Here is a 13848-nt window from a genome sequence, read left to right as displayed (position 1 = left end):
GTTCGATCCTGACTACAGGTGCTGTCTTGTATGAGGATAATTGCTGGTCGGCGTGGACTTGGTGGGCCGAAGAGCCTGTTTCGGCACTGTATCTCTAAAGTCTAAAGCTCTTCGATGACCTGATAGCAACTTAATCAAAGCTGACAAAATATTTGATTTTAAGCTCACCAATTTGGAACAGCAGCCACGTGATGTTGGTAGAAAACTGTATGAAGCTGCTTTTGTCAGGATTGAGCAGAGAAGAAACCCAGGCATTTCTAGACTCGGGTATTCAGATGATCCAATTGCGTTCCCGTCAACAAATGATCTTGCCAAAATTGTTAGAGATATTTACATGCAGCTGTTCTCAAACAAAGATGATGAATTATTTGATGACGTTGGTGAAGAAGATAATGATCATGTTGAGCGCTCTGTGAAGCAAAGTAAATAAGGAGACCTCAAAGCCATTCTCTCCAGCAAGGATGTCAAGAAATCAAAGAAAAAATGGAGTTATATTCAAACTCGCAAAACATTTTGAAGATATTGAAGCACAAAATAGCTGTCCTGGAAAACATGTTGAAATGCCCAAGCACGGTGCAATAGTAATTTAATAAATAAATAAATGGTATCAGGACCTGGCAATGGGAGGTAAAACAACAAAAAGTCTTTCTGCGGAGTTTAATGTTATAATAGAGCGATTGTCCTTACTTTCTTTTTCTTTCTTTTCTAGGGTCTACTTTCTTACTTCACTTCCTTCTCTAACTTCTTTTCTAAGGGGCTTTCTTTTCCCAACACTCTCTTGCACGGTTTCGGCCCGAAACGTCGCCTATTTCCTTCGCTCCATAGATGCTGCTGCACCCGCTGAGTTCCTCCAGCAATTTTGTGTACCTTCGATATTCCAGCATCTGCAGTTCCCTTTTGAACACTCTCTTGCACTTCACGACTTGCGCACTTTCTTGACTTTCCTTACTTCTATCTTTTTCTTAAAGCTCAAAAAAAATGAAGCGGTACAAAAAATGTATTAAGATATATGTGTTGTGCATTATTGTAATTTACCGTACTTCTAATAAAAATATTAAAAAAAAAAAAAAAAGAAATGCCCAAGCACACGAAACATAGACAATAGGTGCAAGAGTAGGCCTTTCGGCCTTTCAAGCCAGCACCGCCATTCACTGTGATGGCTGATCGTCCACATTCAGTACCCATTCCTGCCTTCTCACCATATCCACTGACTCCGCTATCTTTAAGAGCCCTATCTAGCTCTCTCTTGAAAGCATCCAGAGAATTGGCTTCCACTGTCTTCTGCGGCAGAGAATTCCACAGATTCACAACTCTGGGTAAAAACGTTTTTCCTCATCTCAGTCCTAAATGGCCTACTCCGTATTCTTAAACTGTGAACCCTGGTTCTGGACTCCCCCAACATTGGGAATTTTTTTCCTGCATCTAGCATATCCAATCCCTTAATAATTATATGTTTCTATAAGATACCCTCTCATCCTTCTAAATTCCAGTGAATGCAAGCCCAGTCCACTCCATTCTTTCATCATATGTCAGTCAGGGAATTAACCTGGTGAACCCACGCTGTACTGCAAGAATGTCCTTCCTCAAATTAGGAGACCAAAACTGCACACAATACTCCAGTTGTGGTCTCACAACGGCCCTGTACAACCGCAGTAGGACTTCCTTGCTCCTAAACTCAAATCCTCTCACAATGATGACCAACATGCCAATAGCTTTCTTCACTGCCTGCTGTACATGCATGCTTACTTTCAGTGACTGATATACAAGGACAACCAGTTCTTGGTGCACCTCCCCTTTTCTTAATCTAACACCATTCAGATAATAATCTTTGTTGCCTTGTTTTTGCCACCAAAGTGCATAACCTCACATTTATCCACATTATGCTGCATTCCAGAAGATTAGTCAAGCATGATTTTCCCTTCATAAATCAATGCTGACTTTGACCAATCCTGTCACTGCTTTCCAAGTGCGCTGCTATTACATATTTAATAATCGACTCAAGCAGCTTCCCCAAGTTGAAAAATGTAGACAGCACTCATGACAATTTCTCCTAGCTCAGATGAATCTGAAAGATGTGTTTTTAAAGAGATATCCATATGTATTTTCATCCACTTCCCTGTGTGAAAGTTTATTTCTTAAAAAGCAGGTAGTAACAACTGTTGAAGGTAGACCATGGCAATCTTTATTGGTTCATCAGACGGGAGTGCCGAGATACAATGAGCACAAACGTTGCTCAGTGCTTCTCGGGCTCCCACTCAGAGAATAAAGGCGAGTTAGCACAATTATACATTTTTCTTATCAGTAAAACACTCCTACCAAGTCTGAATATGGCATGACTGAAAGATTATGTAGCCTTTCATAATATAGGAAAGCTGGGTCCAAATCGAGCTCCTCCAATGACAAGTTATTACTTATCTCTGGAGCATCAGCTATTTTTTTCAATCTTGGCTTCTTTATGGTCTTGAAGAAGCACATGTTATTATTGCAGGCTGCCATCTTAATGTCTTTATTGAAAAGACAACCTGTCCTCCATATTGTGTTCCATTTAATTTACAGTCATTCAGACTTGGCACCGAGCCATTCTTTTGTTCTACTTGTCCATGCTTTTGTAGAAGAACGACTCCATTTTAGATTTGACTATTAGCTATTTCACCTGCTTAACCAAAATTTAATCTTGTCTATTAATTTCCCCTCACAATAAAGAATTGACTTCTTAGCAACTTACCAAGGCTTCTTCAACATCATCTCCAAAACACTTAAGTTTAGAAGGATAACAGACAGTCAGACACATCGTGTAAAAGTCATATGCCAGGCTGACTTGGATATATGTGTAGGAAGGAACTGCAGATGCTGATTTACATTGAAGATAGACACAATTCTGGAGTAACCGAGCAGGTCAGGCAGCATCTCTGGAGAAAAGGAATAGGTGATGTTTCAGGTCGAAAACATTCACACTGAGAGTAGGGAAGGAGGGAAACTAGAGGTGTAAACAGGTTCAAAACAAATCAGCTGGCACCGATGTCCAAGGAAAAGTGAAGCCCGCATTGGTCCATTATTGGCTGTGGAAGAGGTGATAAACGAAAGAATATATGGATGTGAACAGTGGGAGTGGCAGGATGACTAGGGTGGGGGGGAGGCAGAGAGAGGGAATGCAGTGGCTACTTGAAATTAGAGAAATCTACTTCACCGCTGAGTTGGAGCTGAAATATGAGGTGCTGTTCCACCAATTTGCGTGTGGCCTCACTTTGACAGTGGAGGAGGCCCAGGACAAAAAGATCAGTATGGGAATGAGAAGGGGAGTTAAAATGTTTGGCAACTGAGATCGCGTAGGCTAAACGTAGGTGCTGAAACGATCGTCCAGTCTGCATTTGGTCTCACCAATATATCGGAGTCCACACTGAGTACAACAGATTCAATAGATGAAGTGGGGTCAAGGAAAAAGCGTTCACGTTGCGGCCCTGTTTCCACCAATCTTTCCACCACCACGCATAAGAAACATAAGAAGAGGCAAAAAAAAAAAAAGATCTGGGAAAAATGGACTGTTTATTTGAGCCATGACACCAATTAGATAAATGCCGAGCTAGATATGGGAAGATTGCGTTATATAGAACTAGATGGTATGTTTGTATGAATGTTGAATTATCTCCAGATAACTAATCAATGTAATGTTTTTTCTTTTTTTAATTTGGTAAGTGAACCACATGGTCTTATTCCAAATTTTTTTTTTTTTTACTTCTTTTTTTTTCCCCCCGATCTACTTCTTTTTTTATTTTGATTGCTGTTTTTCTTACTTTGTTTTATTCATGGTAATGGTGTTGCACTGTTTTGAAAATATCTCTTAAAAATCAATAAAAATTTAAGTGAAAAAAAAAGAAGAGGCAAGACAGACACCATTGTATGCAGATGCCGAGAAGTGTATTCAGCTCTGGCTGAACAACTTCTAATCTTGTGTGTGGACTCGATAAGAAGAAGAATAGATGAGGTTGGAGGAGGTGCAAGTGAACCTCTGCCTCACCTGAAAGAACTATTGGGGTTCCTGGATGCAGTCGATGTAGGAGATGTAGGGACAAGTGTTGCAACCTCCTGTGGTCGCAGGGGAAAGTACCTGGGGAGGGGGTGGTTTGGTTGGGAATGGATGAGTGAACCAGGGAGTTGCGGAGGGAACAGTTCCAACGGAAAGGGGTGGAGATGGGAAAATGTGACTAGTGGTGGGATCCCGTTGGAGGTTGCAAAAATGTTGCATCTCCTGTGGTTGTAGTGGAAAGTACCTGGGGAGAGGATGGTTTGGTTGTGAATGGATGTGTGAACCAGGGAGTTGCGGATGGAACATGGCTGATGAGGTGAAAGGTAAGGACTAGGGGACAGTGTCCCTGTTGTGACTGGGGGGAGGGGGTGCAAGAGCACAGCTACTGGATACCGAGGAGACACGTGTGAGGGCCTCAACTATGATAGAAGAGGGGAACCCCCGTTCCCTAAAGAATACCAGGATGTCCTGGTATTGAACACCTCATCTTGCACGTAGATGCGACGAAGACAGAAGAATTGGGAGTAGAGGATAGAGTCTTTGCAGGAGGCAGGTTATATGACTTGGATATATGTTGCTGGTCCTTTATCATAAAAATCTGAGATCTCTGCTGCTGTAACTGTGTCTTTATTGCAAAGACTAGTGCAGTTCATCTCAAATTTATATGTCCAGAATTGCATATTCTCCACAATCAGGGATTCATGTAAATGTTAGTTGTGCCTGCGAATAGAGGAAAAGAGAAAAAAAAGGTGCCAAGGAGCATTTTGCTGTTTAGGATGGAGTTTGTACATGGAAAACTGTGGCTGGAGGATTGCATGAAGTTCCTCTCCATTGGGGGTTCCCCTCAAGAGAGTATCATTCGCATATGAATGCCCAGATTCAGCTAGGTGGTCTGGCTGAAGGTACTCCTGAGCTCTCCAATAATCATCACCATTGCCCAGGAACAACATTAATCAGTGCCAGAGTAGCACTCCATCCAAGAGGTTGGCTTGCCACTCGTCTCAGCCCCAAGGGAATGAATGATGTGAACATCAATCAGCTTCTCCTGCACGGACAAGGCAGTTGTCAGGGATTGCCATGCACTGTTCTGGGATTCCACGATTTGCCCCATATGGCCATCCCTGTAATAAACCTGCCAACGTTCTTGTTTGGCTGTTATATGGGAATGATTCAAACCTTGTGTTTGGATTATGACCACAGTTTTAATCACTGTGCTTTGAGACAATAGTCTTTTTTTCTGAAGAATGCAGGAAGTGGCCATTAAAAAAATCCATATCCCTTGAAGCTAATTAATTAGGTTAAATTTAATGTAAGTCTTAACGATCACACTTTTTAGAACTCAGCAGCAATTTAATCATTGGTAGGAATAAATTCTACTGTGAAGCTGCACTTTACAATACTAAGTCCTTGCACATAAATCTGCGGCTTCAACCTGTGTAAATGACTTTGAGTTGCTGCCTTTTCAGCTCCTTAAAAACTTTCTCAGAACCCAGCATTTGACAAGATGCTTACTGCACAGAAGTTTGTCTTGTGTTGCCCTGCAACTGTGATGTGCCATGAGAGGTTTCTCCATGCAAGGGACCAGAAGAGAACTGAGAACTGGAAGTGAGCTGCAGGTTTGCCCAAGGACAAAACCTGCCTCCAAAATCAGAAGCTTGACTTGTGGAGACTGCCCCATCTGTGTGCTGCAACTTTTGCTGAACTGCACAGAACATGGCCATTTTAGAAGATGTTTTATCTTTTGATTCTGAGCTGAATTTTCATCATTATACAGGTACACGTACTCCCTCAGCATCGCTAAAACATCATTATCTGTCATTTTATTCCTGGTTGTGGAATCTGTTTTCATGTGTTCCCGCATTGACAAGCTGTGGCCAGCCTCATATAACCCTTGCAGAGTGTACCTCAACAGTTCAGCAAGGTTCATCAATGATAATCCCAAACCTACAAGCTCCACCACATTGTGGGGGATGGGGTGGTGGGGAGGGGGGGGGGGGGGTGAGGCATCTGGAGCATGGAAACACCACATTACAACCTCCTACCCTACAAACCCAATGGAGTATTTTCACCACACGGATTAAAACAGGCAGCTAACCATTGATCTGTGTAGGGAAGCACAGGTGAAAATTAATTGCTAACCTTGCTGATGTACCCTGAATTTCAAAATTGCTATTCTTTTTATTTTTAGCAGCTTCTCTATGCTTTAATTTCTTTCCCTTCCACCTACATTAACCCATCCTTTCAACCTGGAGCTTGTTCTCATTATATTTACTCTTGCTGGTCCTAGTTATCATTGGTCAATTTGATTTCATTCTCAGTTGAGATAAAGATGCAGCCCCTTATGCTAGTACTGCTTCCAGTGTCCTATGCAATGAGACATCCCCTACCATTCTAGTTTATCATTAACTTTCCTTGATGCCTGTCCATATCCCAAGAAGTAATCCTGTTTTGTTTTTATTTGATTCGTGATATTCCATGAGCAAGGACTTCTTCCTTTCTTTAACATAGGATGTGACAACTGGAATTGTACTTTTCAGTTAAGGAACTTTTATTGTAAGTTAAGTGATTTATTTTTAAAATCGTTGAAAACATTAGCGACACAGTGGTGCTGGTTTCCGACAGGCACGGTGACGGATGCACCACACATCTCAGTCCTCCATGCAGCTGGCAAGCACCTCTTTTGTCTCTACACATGCGTCTTAGTGAGATGATCAATAACGCTAGGGTGATGGATGTTGTCTAAATGGATTTGTGGAAGGCATTTGATAAAGTCCCACATGGTAGGCTGATCTAGAAGTTTAACAGGGAAGGGACTAACAGTGACTTAGTAATTTGGATTCGGAACTGGCTTACTGATAGAAGACAGAGGATTGTGTGAGAAGGACACTATAGAGGCAGGAGCACTGTGACCAGTGGATTTCTTCAAGGATTTGTGCTGGGACCTCTGTTTGTGATATATATAAATGACTTAGACATAAACATTACAAAACAAGTTGCTTAGTAAGTTTGCAGATGACACCAAGATTACTGGGATCACGGACTGTGAAGCAGGCTTACCAACAGTGAAACTCAACAGGACAACAGTTGAACTAGTACAACGACTAGGGTTGGGGGTGGACATAGAAAGAAGGGATGCAAGGGTTACTTTAAGTTAGAGAAATCAATATTCATACTGCTGGGTTGTAACAACAGGAGGGGGTTAGTTAGAGATTACCCAAAATTGGAAAATTAATGTTGATACCATTGGGTTGTAAGCTACCCAACCGGAATATCAGATGCTGTTCTTCCAGTTTGCATGTAGCCTCACTCTGAGTTTGGAGGAGGCCCAGGACAGAAAGATCACTGTTGGAATGAAAAGGGGTGTTAAAATGGTTACCACCCGGGAGTTCCACGAAGCCTTCGTGGACCCACTGGATTTTAATAAGGCATTTGATAAAGTCCCTCATAAACTGAAGCAGATTAAATTTCAAGGGATTATTAGTAATTGGATTCAAAACTGATTTACTGCTAAAAGACAGAGGGTTGTAGCGTAAGGAAAATATTCAAGCTGGAGGTCACTGGCCAATCGAGTTCCACAGCTATCAAACATTAGAGGTGAGAGGGGCCACTTTTTTACACAGAGGGAGGCGAGCGAGTGCCTGGAATATGCTGCCAAAGGGTAGTGGATGAGGTAGATACTGTATGTTCATGGCATTTAATAGACTCTTGGGAAGGCATATGGACATGTAGGGAATGGAGGGGTATGGATTATATGCAGGTGGCGATAAGAGATGATCTTCGGTGATGCTTGGTGCAGACTTTGTGAGCTAAGGGCCTGTGCTTGTGCTGTACTGTTCCACATTCCCCTCCCACCAAAACCGCATTTTTGGGTTTCCCCAAGGGTCCTTCAACATTGGAGGGGGGAGGGGGTGGGGTGAGTGTACGCGAGGTTTATTCAGAGTATATACAATAGCAAAGACATGAAACACTGATGCAAAGTGTGTGTAGTGTGCAAGACAGCCGTTAATTGATATACGGCCAGCAGCCACGGTGCACCTGTCTCCCTCTGGAAGCGCTCCTGCCCTGCAATGCTGGTCTCTTGTTGCAGAGCAGAAAGAGGGGCTGGTCCTTGAGCCTGTGGGAGGAAAAAGGTCCTACTGGACAGCACTGCAACAAATGAGGGCCAAATGAACGAGGCGTTCCAAAACAGAGCAGTATGTTGGGGAAATGTGTGCAAGATTTACCTGAAATAGTTCAATCTTCATACTGTCGGGTTGTAAGCAACCCAAGCACAATTTGAAATGTCGGCCAAGCACAGAAAAGTCACTATGGAAATAGAAACATAGAAACATAGAAATTAGGTGCAGGAGTAGGCCATTCGGCCCTTCGAGCCTGCACCGCCATTCAATATGATCATGGCTGATCATCCAACTCAGTATCCCGTACCTGCCTTCTCTCCATACCCTCTGATCCCCTTAGCCACAAGGGCCACATCTAACTCCCTCTTAAATATAGCCAATGAACTGGCCTCAACTACCTTCTGTGGCAGAGAATTCCATAGATTCACCACTCTCTGTGTGAAAAAGTTCTTCTCATCTCGGTTTTAAAGGATTTCCCCCTTATCCTTAAGCTGTGACCCCTTGTCCTGGACTTCCCCAACATCGGGACCAATCTTCCTGCATCTAGCCTGTCCAACCCCTTAAGAATTTTATAAGTTTCTATAAGATCCCCTCTCAATCTCCTAAATTCCAGAGAGTACAAACCAAGTCTATCCAGTCTTTCTTCATAAGACAGTCCTGACATCCCAGGAATCAGTCTGGTGAACCTTCTCTGCACTCCCTCTATGGCAATAATGTCCTTCCTCAGATTTGGAGACCAAAACTGTACGCAATACTCCAGGTGTGGTCTCACCAAGACCCTGTACAACTGCAGTAGAACCTCCCTGCTCCTATACTCAAATCATTTTGCTATGAAAGCTAACATACCATTCGCTTTCTTCACTGCCTGCTGCACCTGCATGCCTACTTTCAATGACTGGTGTACCATGACACCCAGGTCTCGCTGCATCTCCCCTTTTCCTAGTCGGCCACCATTTAGATAATAGTCTGCTTTCCTGTTTTTGCCACCAAAATGGATAACCTCACATTTATCCACATTATACTGCATCTGCCAAACATTTGCCCACTCACCCAACCTATCCAAGTCACCTTGCAGTCTCCTAGCATCCTCCTCACAGCTAACACTGGCCCACAGCTTAGTGTAATCCGCAAACTTGGAGATATTGCCTTCAATTCCCTCATCCAGATCATTAATATATATTGTAAATAGCTGAGGTCCCAGCACTGAGCCTTGCGGTACCCCACTAGTCACTGCCTGCCATTGTGAAAAGGACCCGTTTTGGAAGCAGTGTTAACTGTTTCGAAACTAGGAGCTCCATTTAGCCCTGGTGGACGGTGCAAGTATTCGACGAAGCGGTTGCGGGAATTACAGAGACATGGCTGGAAGAGGGCCAGGGCTGGGAACTGAATATTCAAGGATATACCTCCTATCGAAAAGACAGACAGGTGGGCAGAGGGGGTGGGGTAGCTCTGTTGATGAGGAATGAAATTCAGTCCCTTGCAAGGGGTGATATTGAAACAGGAGATGTGGAGTCAGTATGGATAGAACTAAGGAATTATAAGGGTAAAAAGACCCTTATGGGACATTTGCAGGCCCCCAAACAGTAGCCTGGACATAGGGTGCAAGTTGAATCAGGAGTTAAAATTGGCATGTAGCAAAGGTAATGCTGTGGTTGTTATGGGAGATTTCAACATGCAGGTAGACTGGGAAAATCAGGTTGGTACTGGACCTCAAGAAAGGGACTTTGTAGAGTGCCTTCGTGATGGATTCTTAGAGCAGCTTGTATTGGAGCCTACCAGGGAGAAGGCAAATCTGGATTTAGTGTTATGTAATGAACCGGATTTGATAAAGGAACTTGAGGTTAATGAGGAGGTAGTGACCATAACAATGTCTAGTTTAATCTACAATTGGAGAGGGAGGATAGATCGGAGGTGTCAGTGTTACAATTGAATAAAGGGGACTATGGGGCCATGAGGGAGGAGCTGGCCAAAGTAATGTTTAAAGAGCAACAGAAGATAACTAAAAAGACAATACGGGGAGAAAAGATGAGGTACGAAGGTAAGCTAGCCAAGAATATAAAGGAGGATAGTAAAAGCTTTAGGTATGTGAAGAGGAAAAAATTAGTTAAGACCAAAGTTGGACCCTTGAAGACCGAAAAAGGTGAATTTATTATGGGGAACAAGAAAATGGCAGATGAGTTGAACAGGTACTTTGGATCCGTCTTCACTAAGGAGGACACCAACAATCTTCCTGATATAGTAGTGGCCAGAGGATCTGGGGTGACGGAGGAACTGAAGGAAATCCACATTAGGCAGGAAATGGTGTTGGGTAGACTGATGGGACTGAAGGCTGATAAATCCCCAGGGCCTGATGGTCTGCATCCCAGAGTACTTAAGGAAGTGGCTCTAGAAATCGTGGATGCCCTGGTGATAATTTTCCAATGTTCTATAGACTCAGGATCAGTTTCTGTGGATTGGAGGGTAGCTAATGTTATCCCACTTTTTAAGAAAGGCGGGAGAGAGAAAACAGGGAATTATAGACCAGTTAGCCTGACATCGGTGGTGGGGAAGATGTTGGAGTCAATTATAAAAGATGAAATAGCCGTACATTTGGATAGCAGTAACAGGATCGGTCCAAGTCAGCACGGATTTACGAAGGGGAAATCATGATTGACTAATCTTATGGAATCTTTTGAGGATGTAACTTGGAAAATGGACAAGTGGATGTAGTGTACCTGGACTTTCAGAAAGCATTTGATTAGGTCCCACATAGGAGATTAGTGGGCAAAATTAGGGCACATGGTATTAAGGGTAGAGTGCTGACATGGATAGAAAATTGGTTGGCAGACAGGAAACAAAGAGTAGGGATTAACGGGTCCCTTTCAGAATGGCAGGCAGTGACTAGTGGGGTACCGCAAGGCTCGGTGCTGGGACTGCAGCAATTTACAATATACATCAATGATTTGGATAAAGGGATTTAAAGTAACATTAGCAAATTTGCAGATGACACAAAGCTGCGTGGCAGTGTGAACTGTGAGGAGGATGCTATGAATGCAGGGTGACTTAGACAAGTTGGGGGAGTGGGCAGATTAAGTTTAATGTGGATAAATATGAGGTTATCCACTTTGGTATCAAAAACAGGAAGGCAAATTACTATCTAAATGGTGTAAGTACAACGGGATCTGGGGGGTCCTTGTTCATCAGTCTATTTATTTATTTATTTATTTATTTATTTATTCCGAACAAGTATTATTTTTGCTATTTTCATTTGAATTGGGAAAGTACCGGTTTGGAAGGATAAATTACAGATGAATGTTAAAGGTTTGGAGATCCCCTCAATGACCATCTTAACTATGGTATACTTACCATCTATGAAAGTAAGCATGCAGATACAGCAGGCAGTGAAGAAAGCGAATGGCATGTTGGCCTTTATAACAAGAGGAGTCGAGCATAGGAGCAAAGAGGTCCTTCTGCAGTTGTACAGAGCCCTAGTGAGACCACACCTGGAGTATTATGTGCAGTTTTGGTCCCCTAATTTGAGGAAGGACATTCTTGCTATTGAGGGAGTGCAGCGTAAATTTACAAGGTTAATTCCCGGGATGGTGGGACTGTCATATGCTGAGAAAATGGAGCACCTGGCTTGTACACTCTGGAGTTTAGAAGGATGAGAGGGTATCTTATTGAAACATATAAGATTGTTAACGGTTTGGACACGCTAGAGGCAGGAAACATGCTCCCGATGTTGGGGGAGTCCAGAACCAGGGGCCACAGCTTGAGAATAAGCGGTAAGCCATTTAGAACAGTGACGAGGAAACACTTTCTCTCAGAGTTGTGAGTGTGGAACTCCCTGCTCAGAGGGTGGTGGGGGCCTGTTCTCTGGATACTTTTGAGAGAGCTACATAGGGCTCTTAAAGATAGCGGAGTCAAGGGATATGGGGAGAAGGCAGGAACAGGGTACTGATTGGGGATGATCAGCCATGATCACATTGAATGGCGGTGCTGGCTCGAAGGGCCGAATGGCCTACTCCTATACCTATTGTCTCACCGATGTATGGGAGACTGAAGACAGTGGACAATGTTGGAACAGATGCATGTAAATCCGTCTCACTTTAAAGGGCTGTTGGGGTTATATGTTGCACCTCCTGTAGTTACAGGAGAAAGTACCTGTGCAGTGGGCAGGAACTAGTGGACTAACGAGATCTGGGGGAGCCACTTTCACCTACTTCCAGCCTCACAATGGATCTGCTGGAATACATTTAAAGAGGTGAATCGAAAGATTAGGGGTTTGAAGGGTGTGACATACTGGCACAGAAGAGATAAACAGAAAATGAATGCAGGAGTAGGCCATTCGGCCCTTCGAGCCAGCACCGCCATTCAATATGATCATCCAAATTCAGATAAGGCCAGAGGAGAGGGGCCGACGCCTGCTCCTATTATCTTGTTTTTATTTTAATGCGTGCACTCTCGGCTTTATTATGTTATATTGGGAAATGGGAATTATGATGTTATTTACAATATACCCTTCATCTTAACACGTGTGATGACTCATTGGTGTCCTGGAACCTGTGTGAAAACGTCCTTCCAACTCAACCCACATCATGTCCCCCCCACTCAATCCATATCCCCCCGCCTCTCCTTCCTCGAACTGCGAGGACCCCCGGTGCGACCGGATGTCCAGTTTGACCGCAGTGGCGTTGCAAGCCTTCCTTGGCAGTTGTCAGCGGCGGGTGAGTGAGCACAAGACTGGGTCCAGGTCTCAGCGATCGCGCCTCTTGACGGCGTGGATGAAATGCCGCACCTTCGCTGGGCGGGTGAGCTCCGCTCTTGGAAACGCCAGTGAACTGCCTTTTCCCTTCCTGTTCTATCACCACAGCCGGCCCCTTCATATCCACCTTCAGCGGCGGAGATTTGGACTCCGCCTCCTGCCTCAACTCCGCTCCACTCGCCTCCCCCACCACTGATCCTTCCCCCTAGACTAAAGTGACTGCGGTAATGTTCTTTGGAAAGCGCCCCAACCTTTACCGAGACACTATTCTCACCGGGGCTCAACTAGGACAAGGGGCACGTTTTTCAAATGTCCCATTGGTCTCCTCCCCTCCTTCAGACCTGCAAACTCCCATTCTGGCATTAGTCCCACCGTTTTCCTAATGGGAGTCTCGTGCTGTTGGAATTTTCTTCCTGAACCTCCTCGCTGAATTGATTTATTCCAGCATTCTACACTAATGTATCTCGAGCTCAGACTATCTAAACCTCTCCCTGGATCTTCCGGCAGTAGTCATCACAAACCACCCCCAACAAGATAAATTATTGTGTTTAAGAAGGAACTGCAGATGCTGGAAAATCGAAGGTACACAAAATTGCTGGAGAAACTCAGCGGGTGCAGCAGCATCTATGGAGCGAAGGAAATAGGCAACGTTTCGGGCCGAAACCCTTCTTCAGACTCACCCTACATAAATTCTTGCATATGCAGCAATACTGCACTTAATCTTTGCTTCCGACGCCTTCACTGTAAAGGGCTTTGGGTCATCATGTGGATAAAGCATTGCATAAAACCCGCTGAGGATTTGTGGACGTTAATCAGGGCACAGATCTCGGGGATAAGAAGCGTGCAGACGTCTCAGAATGAGGAACCGATTTCAGGCACGGTCGACAGATTGCACTCGTCTCCCCTCTCCCTCGTGTATCCCAGTCTACTGAGGTTGGATCTCCTCACAATGGAGCACAGCA

This window comes from Amblyraja radiata, chromosome 18 (assembly GCF_010909765.2).
Source record: "Amblyraja radiata isolate CabotCenter1 chromosome 18, sAmbRad1.1.pri, whole genome shotgun sequence".
In the NCBI taxonomy this organism is placed as follows: Eukaryota; Metazoa; Chordata; class Chondrichthyes; order Rajiformes; family Rajidae; genus Amblyraja; species Amblyraja radiata.
Note: the sequence above shows the minus strand (reverse complement) of the source record.